The sequence below is a fragment of the Candoia aspera genome, chromosome 2 (genome assembly GCF_035149785.1).
Source record: "Candoia aspera isolate rCanAsp1 chromosome 2, rCanAsp1.hap2, whole genome shotgun sequence".
In the NCBI taxonomy this organism is placed as follows: domain Eukaryota; kingdom Metazoa; phylum Chordata; class Lepidosauria; order Squamata; family Boidae; genus Candoia; species Candoia aspera.
The window spans coordinates 137,509,059-137,530,389 of NC_086154.1; positions in this window are offsets into that span (position 1 = coordinate 137,509,059).

Consider the following 21,331-nt stretch of genomic DNA (forward strand, 5'->3'; position numbering starts at 1 on the left):
GTCTATTGGGAGTTTTCCTTCAGTAACGTCTGGTTCCCACCCTAATCCAGACCAACCGATCAATTAAAAGGCTCTTTTCCACAGCTAGGTTCTGTTGAGTGTACGAGCAACTCAAACCCTTCTTTTCCTTTTTTCTTTTTGGACAAAACTCACCATCCTTGTTTGGTATGGAACCACCACTAAGAGAGCCTTTCCTTCCTTGCATTTAGTTGTGTTACACACATAGCCAATGTCCCAGCAGTCTTTTCTGGTTTTTTTCCTCCTGAGCCACCGTGTTTATGAGGCAGCCTTAAATTATCCCAAGGTGTATTGGTGTTAAAGTAGTGCTTTCTACCTTACCCTGACACTATTTATTTTTCTTTATTGTTAATACAATCTGGTATATTTCACCAACCATTTTTCTGGTAATACATCTGAGTGACTCCTAGGAAGTAGGATCAGCCCGATGTCTCCTAACTACTTTAAGTTGGTTGGGCATGCCCTTTCACCTCCAGTTCCTGGGCAAAGATTTCCAGGGCCAGTCTGCTTTGGGCACCAAGACAGCCTGGTTCTTTCAAACTGGGCTTTCTCTCCCTGTACCTGCCAGTTCTCTGAGCTGATCCCCAGCAGTGGCACTGGGATGCTTCATGGTGAAATGGGAAACAAAAACATCTCTCTCCCTTCCTTTCTCCCTCCCTCCCTCGCTCTGTTGCTTCATAGCACAACTATCCCCAAGCCAATGTTCAGGCTGCTTTTGAACACAGTTTAGCACTATTCAGAAACAATGCTAAAAAGAGTCCAACTCTTGGCTGATAATCAACTGATAGTCTGTAATGGTATGTGGGAAAGACCTTGGGAGACAGGGTGAGAGATACTGCCTAGGGAATGGCCAGATAAGAGTGAGCATAGCCCACAGCTGGAGAGTGGGTGGGGCAAGAGGCTCAGAAGGGACCCTCCCTAGTTTCTTGGGCTGTAAAGGAGATGGCGGGAGAACTGTAATTTCAGACTTGCAAGTTTCTGTTAATGTAGCTTTACCATAAAGTAGAATTAGTTTATCTGGTTAACTCCAAAAAAACAATCAAGCAGAAAATAATACCCTAATCAAAGAACTACCAAGGAGAAAACCACACCCCCACCAACACTGGCAGGGCAAGCCAGTGTATATACAGTAAGTGGGGAGCAAACCCCACACTCACTAGCACTGATGATATCACCTAGTCGGGTAATGAAATGTCTGCAAGCAAACAACCAAGCTCAGAGAGTCCAAGGACTCCACAGTTGGTGATGTTTAGTGGGAGGGGAGGGAAACAAAATCAGAGGATTGATGGATAGCACTTTGTCCCTCACATCTGTGAGGAACAACCATAAGGCAGCTGCTTGGGGTGATAGCAGGGACTGATGTCAAGATCTGGAGAACTTAGCCATGTATACTATGCAGCCTCACCTGTCTGGACCTAGTAGGCTTGCCTGCTATCTTTATGTATGATGGAGGATGGTGTCCAGTGTGATGGAATGTGACGGTGACCTTGGAAGATGGGGGAAAGAGATGCCGCCCAGGGAATGATCAGATAAAAGAGAAAGGAGTCCACAACAGACTAATGGTGAGAGAAAGAAACTTAGGAAGGACCCGCCCTAACTAATCAGGCAGCAAATAGGGAGGGCAGCAGATTTGTACTTTCAGACTTGCAAGATTCTGTGAATGTAGCCTTATAATACAGTAAAGTAGAATTAGCTCATCTAGTCATGTTTCCTGTCTGGTTTACCTGAGAGGGCTGACACCTATTAGCAGTGCTGAAGTAAGAGTCAACAGTAGTCCACTCAGCTCTGGAAGAAGGATGGGATGGTGCCCCCTTGTCCTTTGTCTCAGATAACAATGAATTTTGGCCAGCAACAATAGCAGCAAAGCAGAGAAGACAAATTCTCTCTCCAGCCATTTCCATACAACCTATACCAACCTGACACCTTCCAGATGCATTAAATTACATTCCAAACTTGCATGAATATTAGCCAGACTGGCTGAGAATTATGGAAGCTGCAGTCTAACACATCTGGAAGACAACATGGTCTTGCAAAGAACTGTTGCTGTGTTTTCAAATTACTAAAACACTGAGAAATCTGTGAAATTTCATATACTTTTTGCATCTGAGAAGGAAGGAAAAACACTTTTCTAACTCATAAAAAGGGCCTTGGTTCTTCTATATATGTCACTCTGACAATATTGCATGTGGAAAACAGTGAAATATTTTGCAGCTGATGTCCTTTTCAGTGCCTGATTTTTTTTGCTTTGCTTTTTCATATTGATTTCAAGGCAGGAAGGAAAGGCCGTTTAACAACAAATCACATAAAGCAGATCCACTTTCCTTTGTCATTGTAGCTCATCTAAGAGAAAAACAAAAGGGTGGAGAGTTGTAGGATATTTTTAAGCCGTGCTATACAGGAAGAGAAAAACTGAGTATAGAAGGAGGAGAAGCTAAGAAATATGGGTACAAGAGAGAGGAGGAAATCAGTTGGGAAGAGCTAGATCAGTAAGGCACTGAGTCACATCTGAAAAAACTAGAAAGGAAAGTGTGACAATATCAGGGATCTCCATCCATAAGCGATCTTTTCCCTGCTTTCTTCCTGTTAGATAAAATCTTTTTTGTACTTTGCACTGCTGTTGTTCTTGTAGGCTAGTTTTATTTTTTTCTTCAGCAGGTTTAAATTATTTTTAGACTTTAAATGGCATGGTAGCACCTTTTTATACTGAATTGTTTATTTTGTGAACTGATGAAGAAAACTTTGGCTGTTAAGCACTATAGAAATGCAATACAACATAATAAAAAGGCATGGGGATCTATATTGTCAGTGCAGAGGTCCACAGAGTGACCTCTGATTTTACCATTATTAATTCCATTATTTGTTATTTTATCCAGTTGTTATTGTTGTCACTGAATTTAAGGCAGGCATTACAAGGCATTACAATACCTTTTCATTGAGTGCAGAAACATACACACACACACACACACACACACACACTGCCAAACAGGACTAGACTGGTTCCAACAAATTGTTATGAGGCCTTGCTGGCTAGAGGATTATGGAAGCAGAAGTCTAACACATCTGTAGGATACCAATTTGGGGAAAACTGAATTACAGGATTGCTCTAGACCAGTGTTTCTTAAAGTGTCGTACTAGGACCCCGGGAGACCCCCAAGACCCTCTCAGGGGTCTGTGCAATCAGAATGATTTGCCAGCCTATGTTGAAAAATAACACAATATTAAAATGCCATCAAACAATCATGAGAAGCAGTAGTGGCAGCAGATGTGTCAATTTAAAGTTTGAATATGGTAAATATCAATAAATATAACCCATACAAACAAAAGCTCTTTTGGGGTCCTGCATAATTTTTAAAAGTGGGAAGGGGTCCTGAGAGAAAAAAGTTTAAGAAACATTGCTCTAGAAAACATGAGAACACCAGTGTCAGTTTACAGCTACAACCACTTCACGTTTACAATCAGTGATCCGGAGTTCATCCTTGCTTTCCAAAGGCCTTAGACGGCACGTTTATAGTGACTTATACAGAGTCCCCCAGCCTAAAATAGTAGCAGCAGCTAAAAACACGGCCTCAGTAATCCAGATAGCGTCCAACTCTGTGGCAGGCCCAGAACCAACCATCCTCTCCCTCCCTCCCCCCATCCCTCCCTCTCTTTCCTCTGGCAAGCATTAGGAAAAGACAGAGCTGCAAATAGAGTCCATTCTCCAGTGTGGTTTATTTTCTTCACTCAGAACTGATCAACCCCAATGCTTGCCATTAGAATAGGATAGTGAAACTCAAATCCGATAATATCCCCCCGCGCAAGAATTACGACAAGAATTGCATGAGCATACCAATAACAGTTACAACAGTTGTTCGTATTTGGATTTTTTTTCCTTTGGCTGACCCAGATGTTCCTCTGCCACCCAGCATAGGTCTGCCAAAAGAAAAAGAAGCTAGCCCATAGTAGGCCCACAAAGCCTCTTTGGATAAGGGGTGAAAAGGAAGGCTGCAAAGTAGAGGAATCTCCCCAAAGTTGCACTCCTTCCCTGCAGGGTTCCATAGGACCGACAAGTAGTGAGGGTGGGTGAAATGCTTGATCCACTGAACCCCATAGCTGGCTACCTTGTCTGACTTGAGAGAGATGAGAAAGTCTCTTAGCCTCCTCCTCCTCCTCCTCCTCCTCATCATCATCACCAACCTATCTCCTCATTCTGCCAGGAGCATAGAATGGACCTCGAAAGTTGTAGAAAGTTAGACAAATTTGCAGAAAGAAAGATGAGAAAAGGTTACCTCTTTTTCATTTTAAGGGTAACTGCATGTACTTTCTTCATCTGTTGGTTATTGTTGTTTTTGGTGAAACAGGAATAAAACTTCCTAGAGGGATTTTCTAACATTCCATCTTTTCTCTAGCTATCAGACTTTGCTCACTTTCACAAGGATTTATGGTAATACCCATTGACTTCAGTTTATTTATTGTTAGTGTATTTATTGCTGAATGTGTTGAAGATAGTGCTGACAACATATTTACACAGCCAATTAGGCCATTTATTTTAGCCCCCATTTTTCAGATGGGGGAAAAGTGGCTGGTCTAGAATCTTCAAAGTTCTGTAGTGGATTAAGATTAATTATGTTACTTTAGGTAGTCACCAGGGGTCAAGACTGACTTGAAGGTGCAAGCACACATGCATGCATGCATGTACGTACACACACACACACACACACACACAAAGGCCTTGTAGATCTTATATTTAGGATCACACAGATACAGTTGAACAAGAATATTCTCATAAAATTTTCTGTGCTGGTTGTGGGTGGCAGAATGGATAGGTGGGAGAAATTCTTGCTGGAAGCAAGAAATGATTTTCCAATAGCATTGATGGGAAAGAAAAAAAATCAGTGAAATGTGTATACAATTTTATATTCTCTTCACAGGGCACTAAGCTGGAGAATGACAGATTCACGATTCCTGCTATAGGATATGATGGAAATGCCCCATGTAAGACAAGCCTTAGATTAAAGCTAGCTGTGATGGTAAAAAGATTCAAGTTTGTATTTCTCATTTCTGGTTTTGTGCTGGAGGTTTACACTTACCATATTTGGTCTGCAAAATTTGGACAACCACTAGTTGCCAGCAAAGAGTTACAGAAAACTACTCTTTGATGCCATCTAGTGATCGTCTAGAATTATTAGCTTTGAGAAGTAGTCCAGACAAGAAGCACACCCAGGAGTACTAGCTCTATCTTTATTGTAAAGTTACATTACCACAACCTTGCAAGTCTGAAAGCACCCCTCCGCTCTTTCACTTTTACTCTCCCGAAAACGAGGGAGGGTCCCTTCTGAGATGCTTTTGCCACCCCTCCTCCTTTGGACTCAAATTGAGTTTATCAGACCATTATCTAGGCTGCAGCTCTTCCTTCTGTCTCGCAAGGTGATTGGGATTTAATACCTGCCCTACCACCCCATGGTGCTCAGGATGTCCTCCAACAACAACATCATTAAAATAATATTAGTATTTCAAACATTAAAATAACCTTCAAACATTAAAGTGTAATATACATTGATAATATTAAGATAAACATTCTAAACTTATTTAAAAGCAAATTGATGAAGCCCCTCAAGTTTCAGGGGGTGCCAGAAAAAGCAGGCAAGTCTCTTGCTGTTTGGTAGAAAGATGATGGTACATTGGCAGATATGGCATCCCCACGTATCCTTTGGCCACCTCATAACTGAAGTGGTTTTAGCAAAGGAAGTCTATTTTCCACCCATGAGAATTTCACCAACATTCTTTCTTGCTTTGCAAGGAATTTTGAAAGCAAATTCTCCTTCCAGAAAACAAATGAGAATTGTTAAAGAAGGTGGAAGAATTTTTCTGCAAGACACTAATCTTAGCAACCATCCCTGGGTCTTCTTGAATTCTTCTCTTTGCTGTCTGCAGATCATAAACACTTCACTACAGGTTTCCTTTGAGGCTACCAAGCTATGATCTCTTTCCTGGATGGCTTCGCGACAAAAGCTGTGGCTGAACGAAATGCCTGACAACCCACAGAGCAACCGACAGGCCATGTGCATATTTCCGAGTTGATTTAGGAGTGTGCAGCAGAAGCAGACGGCGTGTTACAGCAGAGTGCTAAAATACAGCAATGCTCCTCTCAGCAAGCAATGATACAGGCAATCTAGGCCAATTAAGGACAGCATTTCTTATCAGCCTGGCAATATATCTCCACTTATTGGCACGCCATGGCCTCTCTGTAACCCCTACCTTCTGGAAGTCTGTGCTGTGAATACTTGTGGCTCTCCAGACTAGGGAAGGGTACCTGGCCTGCTGTTTGAAAGTAGGAAGCATCCCAGTTACCCCAATGAGAGTCCAGGCACCCATGGAATGGACCCACATCCATTGAATGGTGGAGGAACCATCCAGAACTTCTTCCCTGAAGACCCCCACCCCAACATCATCTATACTGATTCAATATTATCTGCATATTCATTCTCTAGGCCTGTTGCCAGTCCATCTTGGTGCCATCTTCAGGATGAGCTGGGCTACCCCTCCGACCAGTAAACAGACGAAGAATTTATAGCCCAGCTTCTTCCATAAGCTAAATTGATCTAGCCTCATTGCTTGGGAGAACTCCATAATTTATTTGAAGAACATCCACAGTCCAGTAAACATTAAACAGGCTCAGTGGCCATGAAATGCTAACTAACAGTAGGGGGAAAATTGTTGTGTGTGTGTATGTTTGTATGTGGAATATAATATCCTAGAAAAGGGCATGGCTGACCAACCAGCTAGCTGGGTGGCTGGCACCCTAAACAGAACACTCTGTGTTGTATCGTTTTATTGCAGATCTCACTTGTGGACATAAATTCAACCTCCCTGTGCAGAAGCATGTGTCTTGGAATATCTCTGAATAGTTGATTCTTGCGACCAAGAGCAGGGCAAAGGTGATGGTATCCTGTGCTGCTAGTGTATTCTCATTAGATAATGCTGGATGCAGAAAAGTTGGACTGGATGGGCATGGGCATGACCCAGTGAGACTAGTCTTATCTCATGTTGCTAACTGTGCTATGGTGCCCTGTTCTAAGTTGCCCATTTACCCTACTGGGAGTTGTTGTAGCTCTTTCACCAAAGGTGATCTATGAATGGATTATGGCATTCTGGTCATGAACTCCACGTGATTCCATTGAGTTCTCAATGGGCACAAGTGAAGCCGGCTATGGTGCTTTTGCTAATGTATTACCAAATGCACATCTCCATTGCTTCTGCTTTTCTGTCTTTTCCCTTCCCTTCTTTTTCCAGTGGACCTGTTTTTAAACCTGAAGTAAGCAACCTCACATGCCCCAAGTATTTAGAACTATAAGTGCCATCAATCCCAGCCAGTATCATCACTAATAAGGGGTGATGGAGGTTGTAGTCCACCACATGTCTACAGCAACACATTGTGTCCTATATTTTATTCCCTTGGAAGAGGAGGGCTTTCTAAAAGGCACCATCTATGTGGGTGGCACTAAATACTGCTACTGTAATTATTACAATTAGCAATCCTGCAAAAGCAGCTCAATGATCCTTCAAAAAATTAGCTCCTAGTTGGCAAGGCTGCAAAACTCATTTGTATCCTCAGTTCAATCAATGGCTATTCTTAAAATAATAACACAAATGTACAATTTAGGCTAACAATGTAGATTGTTATCCATACAAACTTATATCTATGTACCTACCTATCTACCTCTATCATCTCTCTCTCTCTCTCTCTCTCTCATCTATCTATCAACATTGGCTTAACAATTTGTAATGAAAAAAAGTTCAAAAGACAGTTTTGTTACCATCATCCTGTGCCAGGAAAATCTGCATTAATTACAAAGAAAGCTACTTTACTCCCTCTTCTGTAATGTTATCAAAATTTGCAATGTCAAAAGCTAAATAGGTGAAGCTCTTCCTGTCTCTTTACGTATGCGGGGAAAAGCAGGATTGGTTTTAGGGTGGTCTGCACATTTGATCAGTCCCCTGGTGAGGTCTGTCAACAGGACCTTGGCTACAAGCTTATCTGTCAGTAGAAGAACAAGCAATCATGCCAACTGCCCTCAATACCCCAGCAGGACAAGGCATCAAAACATTAAAGGGGCCATTGGCTGCCCCTGCCATATGGGCAGAGGGCTGGAGAGAGGTATCAGCTGGGATCCTGGCAGGTGCCTGAAAGTACCCCATCTTGATTTTTGTACTCAAGTTACCGTAAAAAGCACTTCCCTCAAATATTTAAGGGTCAGGCTTTCAAGGTTGATCAGATCAGGAAACATGCTCTACAAGTAATACTGGAAGTCTGCTGTATTGATTCAGGGCTACAGTCACAGAGTCTTAAAACCCTGACAGCATTTTTCCTCCTTCCCTTTTATACTCCAGAGAGTGATGGCAGAGCTGGCTTGTGTTTCTTCTTGTCCTGGTCCTAAAGCATGTTCTGCTGACTGCTGTCACATACTTTCTTCAAGGTCATCTCTGTGATTCTCTACATTAAGACAGTGGCTGAGCTCACCTATCTTACTCAGCCAAAAAACAATTTCTTGAGTTTTGTTGTAGCACATTATGCCAAGTTTGCCACTGTGATTTGCAACCCTGGTTGATGGCTTGGCATGAACCCAGCCAACTATGACTTATTCAGTATTCCATGATTAAACAATTCATGGTTTACCACAGGGAGTAGGCAACCTATAGCATCCAAGAAGCTGCTGGATGTCACCTCCTAGCATCCCTCTCCATTGGTCGTGGTTCTAGGACTGCTGAGGATTGTAGTTCAAACAGCTTACCCCTTTACTCAACGATGATTCAACTGGATGCATGAATCCAGCCTGTAGATTTTTGTACTAGGAGGGAAGACTGAGCAAACAGGGACATCTTCAAGAACCTTATGAGCCATTCATTCCAAGGCTGCTTTCTAGGTGTTGAGGTCAGGAACCACGCTGGTGAGGGACCAGCTTCCAAAAGGAGAAGGGCTTCCAGGTCTGGCATTTTAAAGCCCCTTTTGGCAGGGGGGGTTTCTTGCTTCCTCTGTCAATCTGTCTGCAATTGAATCAGGAGAGGAATTCGCTTCCAGATTAGACTTTTATTGTGCAATTGCCCAACCTCATTCCCATAAATTTACAAGAGAGCTTGACATTGCCTTCTTTTTGTAAATGGGGGTGGGGTGGGGCTTCTCCCTCTCCCTCTGCCCTGCCAACTTTTCCTATCCTTTTTATTTCTACCAAATAAAGAAAAATCCTTTATGGGGGAGAGAATGGCTTAGCTGCAAAATGCCTTTTGCCTGATATTAGAGCCATCAGCTTGGAAGCACCTGGGGACTCACATTTTGAGAATATGGGTTCCTTATTACTGCTCCTTTGGTTCAAAGGGCCAATCACAACACCATTCGTGGAGAAGTGTCTTGCCTTAAGATACATTTGTAAGACATACAATGATGTGAATATAGCATTCTTGTATTTAAAAAATTGGTGTTTTCCTATAGCCTCAAGATATGTTTGCAGCCTGGTTAACTGGGGGACATGTTCCCATGCTGGCCAATGGAAAATGAGACTTTAAAAAGGCTCCTACAGGCCAAAAAGCAACAAAGGAGTTAAATAAAGGGATTTCTGTCTTTCCTGCCCCGGACAGCATATCCCCATTTTCAGTGATAGCTTTTACATGAACATTCTGAGAGGTAACAAAATGTACTGCCACCTAGTGGTCTTTCTGAAGCATTATGCAAGTGAAAACCATCTGAGAAGAGGCTCCATTCTAAAATCTTGGTTTTAGTGGAGCAGATTGGTTGCTGCAAGCAGCAATTATTTCCATCTCTTTCTCCTCTGACAGTGGTGCAAATGTGCTGGAAGGAAGAGCTCAAATGGCAGCACAGGTGAGGAAAGGACACATCTAGTACAAATCCTAACAGCTCTAGGTTTCTTTGTGCCTCCTAAAGAGGCATCCTTGCTTATGGCATATTAACTCATCCCGCTTCTATTGCTTGTACAGGTACTCCTCGTCTAGCAACTGCCTCGTTTAGCGACCTTTCGCAGTTGTGACAGTGATGAAAAAGTAACTTTCTGACCAGTCCTCTCATTTACAACCTTTGCAGGTCTGTAAAGCAAAGGAGAGCTGAAGTAAAATCGTAAAATTGTGATCTTTCACTTAGCAACCGCTTTGCTTAAGGACCAAGATGCCAGTCCCAATTGTGGTTGCTAAATAAGGGCTACTTGTAAACAGCTTTAACCATTGTTGCCTTGTTTAAAAAAGTAAAACCTCTTTTATCAGAGGGAGTGGCCAAGCAATAGAAACACATGTGAAATATTTCTATTGGGAAATGAAGTAACTCCCTAACTGTTTTCAGCTCTCTTAAACATCACTGCGGGCTTTCAACATGGCCACATTTGCCTTTCCGAAGCTTCTGATGCAGGAGAGCACCAGGGAATCCCAGGGCTGTAGGCTAGGCTGGGAAGCTGAAGAACTTCGTTGAAGAAGGCAATGGCAGCTTGCTCTTGCTTCCAAGAAAAATGCCTGGACATTTTGTCCTCAAAATGGGTGAGGACAGGGCGAAACTAAACTGAAAAATTACACATACTTCATTCCATGCATTCAGTTAATTATGGAACATGCTTAATATATTTCACATCCCTTTTTTGTTAATTTGAATTTCACTGATTTGAATTATTTCCATTTCATTGATTTTTCATTGATTGACAGCCAGTTTGGTCTAGTGGTTAAGGCAACGGGCTAGAAACTAGGAGACGGTGAGTTCTAGTCCCGCTTTAGGCATGGATGCCAGCTGGGTGACCTTGGGCCAGTCACTCTCTCTCAGCCCAACTCATCTCACAGGGCTGCTGTTGTGGGGAAATAGGAGGAGGAAGGAGTAATAGGAATGTTCCCTGCCTTGAGTTATTTATAAAAATAATAAAGGCGGGATAGAAAATAAATAAAATAATTTCCGCCTTCTGCACAAAGAGGTTAGGCTGCGGAAATGAAGAAAGAAACCCAGGCCTGGATCTTTTGTGTGTGACAGCATTGTGAACTCAGTTCTGTTATTGAAAACAAAAAGATGGGGAGACTACCAGAGGAAGCATGGCAAGGTAAACATGTCTTGGGGAGAGTGGGGACAATGACTGTGGCAAAGACCAAAGAACTGGTGAGTAGACCGGTTCTTTGGAACCTCTCCAGACAAAGAGAGGATCACCCACATGTGCTTCGGATGGCTGCTTCTTGCGAAGAGACCACAGGACAGTGGCCTCCCACAGGTTTGAGCACTGGGAGATGAAGGGATCAGTCATTAAGCTCACAACTGTGGTGGAGCCTTTTAAAGAACACCACATTCACTAGCCTTGCTTCCTAATCACTTGTGGAAATTGCTTTTTTAACCATGTTAAAGCTACTAAAGATCTTCAGAACGACAAGTTTGAACTGCCACCTGGTGAGTCTATCTTCATTTCTGAACAAAATAAAAATTAACTGTAAGTTTAAGAACTTAAAGAATTTGAAATAAATGGCAAAAAGCTAAATAAGATTTTGAACTAAGAAAGTTTATAAATGAATTAAGGGTCCAGACAAATCTGGAACATTGAAACTTTAAGATTTTGGAATTAACTATATAAAATAAACATTTTTTTGTGGGAACCAAAATTATTTTGTCTAGTGTAAGTCATAACAGAGATTAGAGACTTTATGATTTAAATTGGATGCTAGAGGGGACTAAAGATTCCAGGCAAAAAGAAAAAAAAGTTGTAAGCCTGCTTTTGGTTTTGATCAGTATTGGGATTTATAAAATGACACAAAACACTATAACATTTGAAATACTAAAGGAAATCATTGAAGAATGGGGCCAGAAATTAGTAGCTACAATGTCAACAATATCAGTAAGAATGTCAGCTTCTATGGATAGACTATGTTCAAAAGGAATATAGAAGGAATGAATGAAGGAATAACATATGAAACAAAATGTGCTTGATGCAGAAATATTGGATTAAAAAAGGTGTGGATTACAAGACAGAGAAGGCATTTAAAGTGGAAATACAAGTGGCAGGCCAAGAGAATGATCTGGATAAGGACTCTTTACTGGGTGTACAAAAGAAACTGGCTGAAGTTTTAAAAATTAAAGGGGAAATATAAATGATCGCAAAAGTGGCATCCCCCCAAAGGGTCAGACATGACTCGGTGCTTGCACAGGGGACCTTTCACCTTCACACATAAATGATAAACCAAGAGAAGGATCTGGATAATGTCTTTTTATTGGATTTACAAAAGAGGCTTGTTAAAGCTTTTAATAAGCCTTTGCAATGGAAGAATTGAAGAGAGATCAAATCCTACGACAATATTTGAATGAATTAAAGATTAAGATTTTCAGAAGTAAAAGAAAGAATTATATAGTTGGTTTATTTGATCAAGGTTAAAATAAGACATATTTTTATAAAGTTCTGGCAACCCCTTATGGACTTTTTGCTGACACCAGGATTGAAAAGTTGTTGTCTTACGGACTTCCTTATAGATAAGGGATGGGTTATGGGAAGACGAGATATCTGTTTGTAACCTTATAGGAGGTAAAGAGCTACCAAACTTGTTTATACTTGTTGTGATGAAGATTGGAAGTCACTCCTTTTTCCTTTTCCTTTCTTTGCACTTTTTACTCTGTCTTTTTTCTTTCCTTTCTTACTCTGAGTTATGGTGGGGCTGATTTGGACATACTTCATTGATTCTGGCGAAGGTGCTCCAGACTGACACTGACACTGGAGGAGCAGAGAATCTGGCCTACAGTTGTACATTCAATGGTTTATGCATAGCAGAGTCTAGGTTTGGTTTTCTTGTTTGTTTGACTTTGTGAAAAACAGAAGGCTGGAGAAGAGTGAGAAGAAACTGGAGGTGTGACTCACACAGCTCACACTATTGAATGTTTGGGTTCACCCTTGTTCATGCCGTAACATTTTTTTTGTTTTGTTTTGGGTTAACTATGATTCATGAACCTCACACTTGTAGCTTTGTGTTATGTGAGAATCAGGCCATCCTGAGATATGTTGGGAGGCAGGTCCCAGACTTGTCAGCACCCCAGCTAATGAACTTGAGGAGTTGCCATCCTAACATACCTAGAAAGCATCCGGATTGGGGGAGGCTGCTTAATATAAAAGAGGTGGAATGTAAGACAAACTAGGAGCCATCTCACTGTGATTGAAACCTAGCTGTGTTCATGGCGAAGGTTCAGGGCTGATCACATGTACTGCCTGGTTCTCAGTCACCTTTCTCCAGGGAACTGTAGGCCTCTGTCTTATGAGCATATGCAGAAATGTTGCAGGGACAAGTGGCCCTTTTTTGTTGAGAGGACCTCCTCATGTATGAATTGCATTTATAGTGCCAGTACATTTTGTCCATTGCCGTTGGGCTTGAATCTGAAGCTTGGCCTGCAGATCAGATATTGGCCCCTTGTATCACCACAGCTATGAACTCTAGGCTGTTTATTAGAAAGTACTGTGCTGGCTCAGGGGCCACCTGGCCTGGGAAGTCAGCTGATCCTAGAAAGCCAATCTGCCAGGAGAAAGACAAAGCATGAAGACTGGAGAATTGATGGAGGGCCTGAAGACTGAAGAAGAGCAAAGATAACCTTAATATTTAAAAAAGGGGAAGTGGGATGACCTGGAAATCTTCAGTACAAGCCAGTTAGTTTAATGGTTTTTTTTCTGGACAAGATATTAGAGCAAGCACTTAGAAAAGAATGCTACCATTAACAAGCAGCATGCATGAGTTTGTCAAGGAGAAACCATGCCAAATTAGCCTTATCTTTTTAAAAAAATGACAGATCATCTAATTTAATAGATAAAGGGAATGCTGAGGTTGTAGTATAGCTTGATCGTAAGAAACCATTTGACCAGGTCTCTCATGATATCCTTCTGGACAAGATGGATAAATATGGGCTAGATAGTACTGCAGTCTGGTGGTTTGCAGTTTGGTTTGTTTAACCAGACTCACCCCAAAAGTGCTTGCAAAGTCCTACAGCATCCTGGAAAAGAAGTATCAAGTAGAATCTCAGAGCTATTCATCTAGAGCAGTGTTTCTTAAAGTGTGGTCCTAGGACCCCTGGGGACCCCCAAGACCCTCTCAGTGGTCCATGAAATCAAAATTATTTGCCAGCCTATGTTGAAAAAAATACAGTATTAAAATCCCAGCAAATAATCGTGAGATGCAGTAGCGGCAGCGAATGCGTCAATTATAATTTTTAATAAGTTAAATATTAATAACTACGATCCATACAAACAAAAGCTCTTTTGGGGTCCTCCATAATTTTTAAAAGTGGGACGGGGTCCTGAGAGGAAAAAAAGTTTTAAAAAACACTATCTGGGAGTACTAATTTACTGGCTGAACACGAGACGTATTTTATGCATGGGCAAACGCCCATCTGCCATTTTTCATGTGTAAAACATTTGTGCACACAAACACACATTCCAAAACTCCTCCCTCAAACAGTTCCATGTGCCCCAAACCAGTAAATAGGCACAACTTTTTACTGTGGATGATGAAGTCTGCCTGTCTCTTTGCCAACCAAGGGAATATACAATCATGGGAGATGGAACTCTGGAAAATAAAAGCCCTTGTAATTTGGTAAGAAAAGACAGAATCATTCTGCTACTTTTCAGTCTGAAGAAGAAAGCTGGGAAATTATTTCAAAAGATCAGATATTGCTGTGCTATATATCAAATCTGCTCATCCCTAAATGCATCACTGTCTGGAATGGATAAATAGAATATTGTATTTGCCATTGTAATCCATAAAGAAATATTGTGGATATAATTGGATGGAGTGTTTGTGATGGTGGGGCAACCCCATTTCTACTTTTTAAAGTCAGAATTGAACCCCAGTATGTACTGACCTGTAAGGGGAGGGGAATGCTTCTGATAAGTCTTTGGATATTCTACCTAATGTGCATTTGATAGTTCACAGATCCCTTTCCTTTTTTGTCCAAACTACATATGAAATGTCAGAATCTTTAAAACAATTTGTAATATACTAATAATATCAGGATTCAGATTTCTCTTCTGGTATGCTATCTAACCCCCCATTGCTTACTTTGTGGTAAAAAATGAAGATTTTCTGTTTAGGAACTTTCAGTGCCTTCCCCATGATCTTCAACTAACTTTGAACAACCATTTAGGTCGTGTAATCTCAAAGCCATTTGCCAGATCATAAATCCCATCAAAAGTGAGATCAAGTAGCTGTGGGACTGTGAACAGGACAGAGGGATTTTCTGACTATTAAACAGGCACCATTATTCTTAAGCCAACTGTGCCATGTTGAAATCAGTAACTTTTTTGGTATTGGCCTGAAAAGGGAGGGAAGGATGGTTTTACAATATTTCTAAGACTTGATATCATGTCTTAAGCACTGTGAACCCAGTCTGGTTTTCCTTTTACGTAAAGTGATGCAGTAGCATCAGCAAATGCAGGGAGGAGCAAAATTGGTGGCACCATGGCGTCTAGAAGCTCTGAGATATGAAGATGGTGAGTCAAAGTGTTTAGAGTGCATATTTAATATATTTTGACACTTCTGAAGAGAGGCAAGGTGTGACAACTGTTGTTGATGGGGAACAGTTGCTTGGTGGCTCTAGGCTGGGAGGCCTAGATCTGGGCCCAGATATGGTGCTCCTGCTGTACTTCTTAGCAACTTGACCAATTGGTTTGCTTCACATTCTGGATTGCTTTGCTTCACTTGACAGCTTGATGTTTCTCCCAGTCTTGCACAGTTGCATTTTGTTTCTGCAAAGACTGCTGGGTGGACTAGGAGTTTCAGTATAGGCATCTTTAAAACAAATTTAATTCTTGGGCTGGAACTGGACATTAGTCTGTGGTCAAGAATCCTGCCAAAATTTCTGGACACAGCAAATTCACTGTGTTGGTGAGTGAATCTTTGCAAGAGCTTATCCATTAATTAAAGGTATTTTGGTTTTCGGGGTGGTGGTGGATCGAAATGTTTTCTCTCCATGCAGGTCTCTGATTGTGGAGCACCACATAATCTTTCAGCTGCTCTGATCATCAAAGATTAGGAACAATTAATGGAATGTCCTGCCTTTCCATTTGGAACATCCAGATTAGATAAAAAAACAAAAGAAAACAGCAAAACACAACATCGTAAACAAAATTATGTTGCTGTAAGATTGTGTTTTCTTACAACAGAGTGTTCATAGTGGTTCAAAGATTAAATATCATTTGCAAATATTCTTCTTGAAAATACAGGGAGGAAAACCCCAAGAATGTAACAGCAGCCATCATGATCCCTTCCCTTCCTTCCTTTTTATATGGGCAAGAGCCCCATGTGTTCTTGCCATTGATATGAACCCATTCTTGAACCAGCCTGGTGTCTCCTGTGGTATTATCAAAAGAGAATATTATGAGAATGCTCCACAGGGTTGGATCTTCCCCTCTCAGCTACTTGGGGGGTGGGGGTGTATTTTATTCTAGCACAGTCTGCCTCCCCACCTCCAGGTCTTTCTGTTCCTTTCCACTGTTGTAATTTAAAAACTCTGCTCCATTTGCTACCGCTGACCTTAACGGCTTAAATTAAAAAGCAATGTTCTGTATATGTCTTGAAACTACAGCATTCAATACCCTATGAAGCTTGACCGGCCTGGGGCGGGGGTGGGGGGACACACCAGGGAACAGGTCCAATTACCAACCCCTCCCCCTTTGTCTCCCCTTGTTACTCCTTTTGTATGTGCCTCGTTTTCCCTGCACTTTCACGCTGCAACATTTATGTTTTTAATAATGCCCCTAATGGCTTTGACCTTGTGGATTTACACTGAAATCTGTAAAGAAGATGCAGCACTGAAGCCCCCAGTTTGTCATTTGTCTAAATCTTCTTCCCAGGAAAGGAAAAGAAGGGAGGAGAATTCTCTCTCTGTCATGCCACTTCTCTGGGCATTGAGACTCGGTATGTCAGATTAATTTGTGGGTGTAAATGAGGGGAAGAGACTGAGATGGAGAGGGCAAGTGGGCACATTTAAGGCAGGGAGGGAGGGGAGAATCACAAGGCAGCTATGGCACAGATGCAGGATATATGTGTACGAAGAGTAGCATTGATCCACAGAAAATTACTAGAGGATTGTTGTTGTTGTTTATTCGTTTAGTCGCTTCCGACTCTTCGTGACTTCATGGACCAGCCCACGCCAGAGCTTCCTGTCGGTCGTCAACACCCCCAGCTCCCCCAGGGACGAGTCCGTCACCTCTAGAATATCATCCATCCACCTTGCCCTTGGTCGGCCCCTCTTCCTTTTGCCCTCCACTCTCCCTAGCATCAGCATCTTCTCCAGGGTGTCCTGTCTTCTCATTATGTGGCCAAAGTATTTCAGTTTTGCCTTTAATATCATTCCCTCAAGTGAGCAGTCTGGCTTAATTTCCTGGAGGATGGACTGGTTGGATCTTCTTGCAGTCCAAGGCACTCTCAGAATTTTCCTCCAACACCAGAGTTCAAAAGCATCGATCTTCCTTCGCTCAGCCTTCCTTATGGTCCAGCTCTCGCAGCCATATGTTACTACAGGGAACACCATTGCTTTAACTATGCAGGCCTTTGTTGTCAGTGTGATGTCTCTGCTCTTAACTATTTTATCGAGATTTGTCATTGCTCTTCACCCAAGGATTAAGTGTCTTCTGATTTCCTGACTGCAGTCAGCATCTGCAGTAATCTTTGCACCTAGGAATACAAAGTCTTTCACTGCTTCTACATTTTCTCCCTCTATTTGCCAGTTATCAATCAAGCTGGTTGCCATAATCTTGGTTTTTTTGAGGTTTAGCTGCAAACCAGCTTTTGCACTTTCTTCTTTCACCTTCATCATAAGGCTCCTCAGTTCCTCTTCGCTTTCAGCCATCAAAGTGGTATCAACTGCATATCTGAGATTGTTAATGTTTCTTCCAGCGATTTTAACCCCAGCCTTGGATTCCTCAAGCCCAGCTTGTCGCATGATGTGTTCTGCCTACAAGTTGAATAGGTAGGGTGAGAGTATACAGCCCTGCCGTACTCCTTTCCCAATCTTAAACCAGTCCGTTGTTCCGTGGTCTGTTCTTACTGTTGCTACTTGGTCGTTATACAGATTCTTCAGGAGGCATACAAGATGACTTGGTATCCCCATACCACTAAGAACTTGCCACAATTTGTTATGGTCCACACAGTCAAAGGCTTTAGAATAGTCAATAAAACAGAAATAGATGTTTTTCTGAAACTCCCTGGCTTTTTCCATTATCCAGCGGATATTGGCAATTTGGTCTCTAGTTCCTCTGCCTTTTCTAAACCCAGCTTGTACATCTGGCAATTCTCGCTCCATGAACTGCTGAAGTCTACCTTGCAGGATCTTGAGCATTACCTTACTGGCATGTGAAATGAGTGCCACTGTTCGATAGTTTGAACATTCTTTAGTGTTTCCCTTTTTTGGTATGGGGATATAAGTTGATTTTTTCCAATCTGATGGCCATTCTTGTGTTTTCCAAATTTGCTGGCATATAGCATGCATTACCTTGACAGCATCATCTTGCAAGATTTTGAACAGTTCAGCTGGGATGCCGTCGTCTCCTGCTGCCTTGTTATTAGCAATGCTTCTTAAGGCCCACTCAACCTCACTCTTCAGGATGTCTGGCTCTAGCTCACTGACCACGCCATCAAAGCTATCCCCGATATTGTTATCCTTCCTATACAGGTCTTCTGTATATTCTTGCCACCTTTTCTTGATCTCTTCTTCTTCTGTTAGGTCCTTGCCATCTTTGTTTTTGATCATGCCCATTTTTGCCTGGAATTTACCTCCAATGTTTCTAATTTTCTGGAAGAGGTCTCTTGTCCTTCCTATTCTATTGTCTTCTTCCACCTCTGTGCATTGCTTGTTTAAAAATAATTCCTTATCTCTTCTGGCTAACCTCTGGAATTTTGCATTTAATTGGGCATATCTCCCCCTATCACTGTTGCCTTTTGCTTTCCTTCTTTCTTGGGCTACTTCTAGTGTCTCAGCAGACAGCCATTTTGCCTTCTTGGTTTTCTCTTTCTTTGGGATGTATTTTGTTGCCGCCTCCTGAACGATGCTGCCAACTTCTGTCCAGAGTTCTTCTGGGACCCTATCTACTAAGTCCAGTCCCTTAAATCTATTCTTCACCTCCACTGCATATTCCTTAGGAATATTAGTGAGCTCATATCTAGCTGATCTGTGGGTCTTCCCTAATCTCTTTAGTCTGATCCTAAATTGTGCAAGAAGAAGTTCGTGATCTGAACTACAGTCAGCTCCAGGTCTTGTTTTTACCGACTGTACAGATGTCCGCCACCTTTGGCTTCAAAGGATGTAATCAATCTGATTTCGGTGTTGTCCATCTGGTGAAGTCCATGTATAAAGCCGTCTCTTAGGTTGTTGGAAGAGAGTGTTTGTTATGCAGAGTGAGTTGTCTTGGCGAAATTCTATCAGCCTATGTCCTGCTTCATTTTGTTCTCCCAGGCCATACCTACCTGTAATTCGAGGTGTCATTTGACTGCTCACCTTAGCATTCCAGTCTCCCGTGATGAAAATAACATCTCTTTTAGGCGTGTTGTCCAGTAGGTGCTGCAGATCCTCATAGAACTGCTCTACTTCAGCTTCTTCAGCATTTGTGGTTGGGGCGTATATTTGGATCACTGTGATGTTAGATGGCTTGCCCTGAATTCGAATTGAGATCATTCTGTCGTTTTTTGGGTTGTATCCAAGCACTGCTTTAGCCACTTTACTATTAATTATGAAGGCTACTCCATTTCTTCTGTGGTCCTCTTGTCCACAGTAGTAGATCTGGTGGTCATTTGATGTGAAGTGCCCCATTCCAGTCCATTTCAGTTCACTGACGCCCAAAATGTCTATCTTTAATCTTGACATCTCACCAATAACCACATCCAATTTGCCCTGGCTCATAGATCTTACATTCCAGGTTCCAATGGTGTGTTGATCCTTAGAACATCGGATTCGCCGTTCACCACCAGCACCGTCGGCCGCTAGCCGTCCTTTCGGCTTTGAGCTAGCTGCGTCATCACGTCTGGGGCTAGTTGAGCTCATCCTCTGTTCCTCCCCAGTAGCATTTTGACCATCTTCCGACCTGGGGGTCTCATCTGCCGATGGTATACCGACATATCTCTGGTTGTACTGATCCATTTAGTTTTCACGGCAAGAATACTGGAGTGGGTTGCCATTACCTTCCCCAGGGATTGCATTTAGTCTGACCTCTCTGTCATGACCTTCCCGTCTTGGGTGGCCCTTCACGGTTTAGCTCATGGCATCATTGAGGTGCTCAAGCTCCAGCACCACGACAAGGTAACGATCCTTTGCTGAAGACTAGAGGATTACTTCCCCCTTAAGAAAGCTATTCACAGTTAACCTGAGCTGCTGCATTTCTGTCTGTTTTGATTGTGGAGGCTTATTGTACTGGAGCTAGCAATCTCATTTGCAGTACAGGAGGCTTTGGGTCAGAAAAAATCTACTCCATTTTACCTTAACGAAAGCCCTGTGGGGCAACTTAGACTGAAATGCAATGACTACCCAGGCTAGCCATGTGCTCTACTTTAGACATAATCTTCTATTTTAGTGATTCTCAAGAAGTCTTAAGTTCTACCAGTCATTCTATCAAAGAATGTGGCTTTCACCATGAGAGGAATGAAGAGCCCACCTTTTCCAAGAAGGATCTTAATATACTTAGAGGCATTCTGTTAATATCTTCATCATTTATGATACGTTTTAAAGACTTAATTAAAAATTCAGAGTCTTATCCTGTATCCAATTGCCTTTCTATGGTGCAAATATCATCATATGAAAGCTGCTGTTCTGTTTGAACACCTAACACCTCTGATGAGTTAGTTAGTCAATCTGGTTTAAAGAAAAGGAATCCTTTGGAGATTAGTGGGTGGTGGGCAATCATAGTTGTCCAATCAACAGTTAGAGAAGACTGAGAAGGAATACAGATCACCATTCTTGTGAGCTGCATTGCATTACTTATTGATAAATGTAAAACTATACATATAAATTAGCATCCACAGATTTTATACAAATCTGTTTTCTTCTTTCTTTGATGATGAATACATGGCCACCTGAGGACTATTCCAGGATCCCTGACAGACTTCACATTGGTGTGGGGATTTGTACCAGGGCTTCTCCAGGTGTTTTGCAAGACACTTTTTCCTTTCTTAGTGGTTTACTTGCTTGGTAGATGGGTGAATCCAGACTAGGACTAGAGTTTGTTTCTAGCCAGTTTTTGAGTCACATGGATTTCTGGTTTGTCATGAACAGTGAGGTCAATACCTGAAATTTATGTAATTATTTCCATTTAGAAATAAGTGTTTTTCATGAAGCTCATGGAGGTTCCAG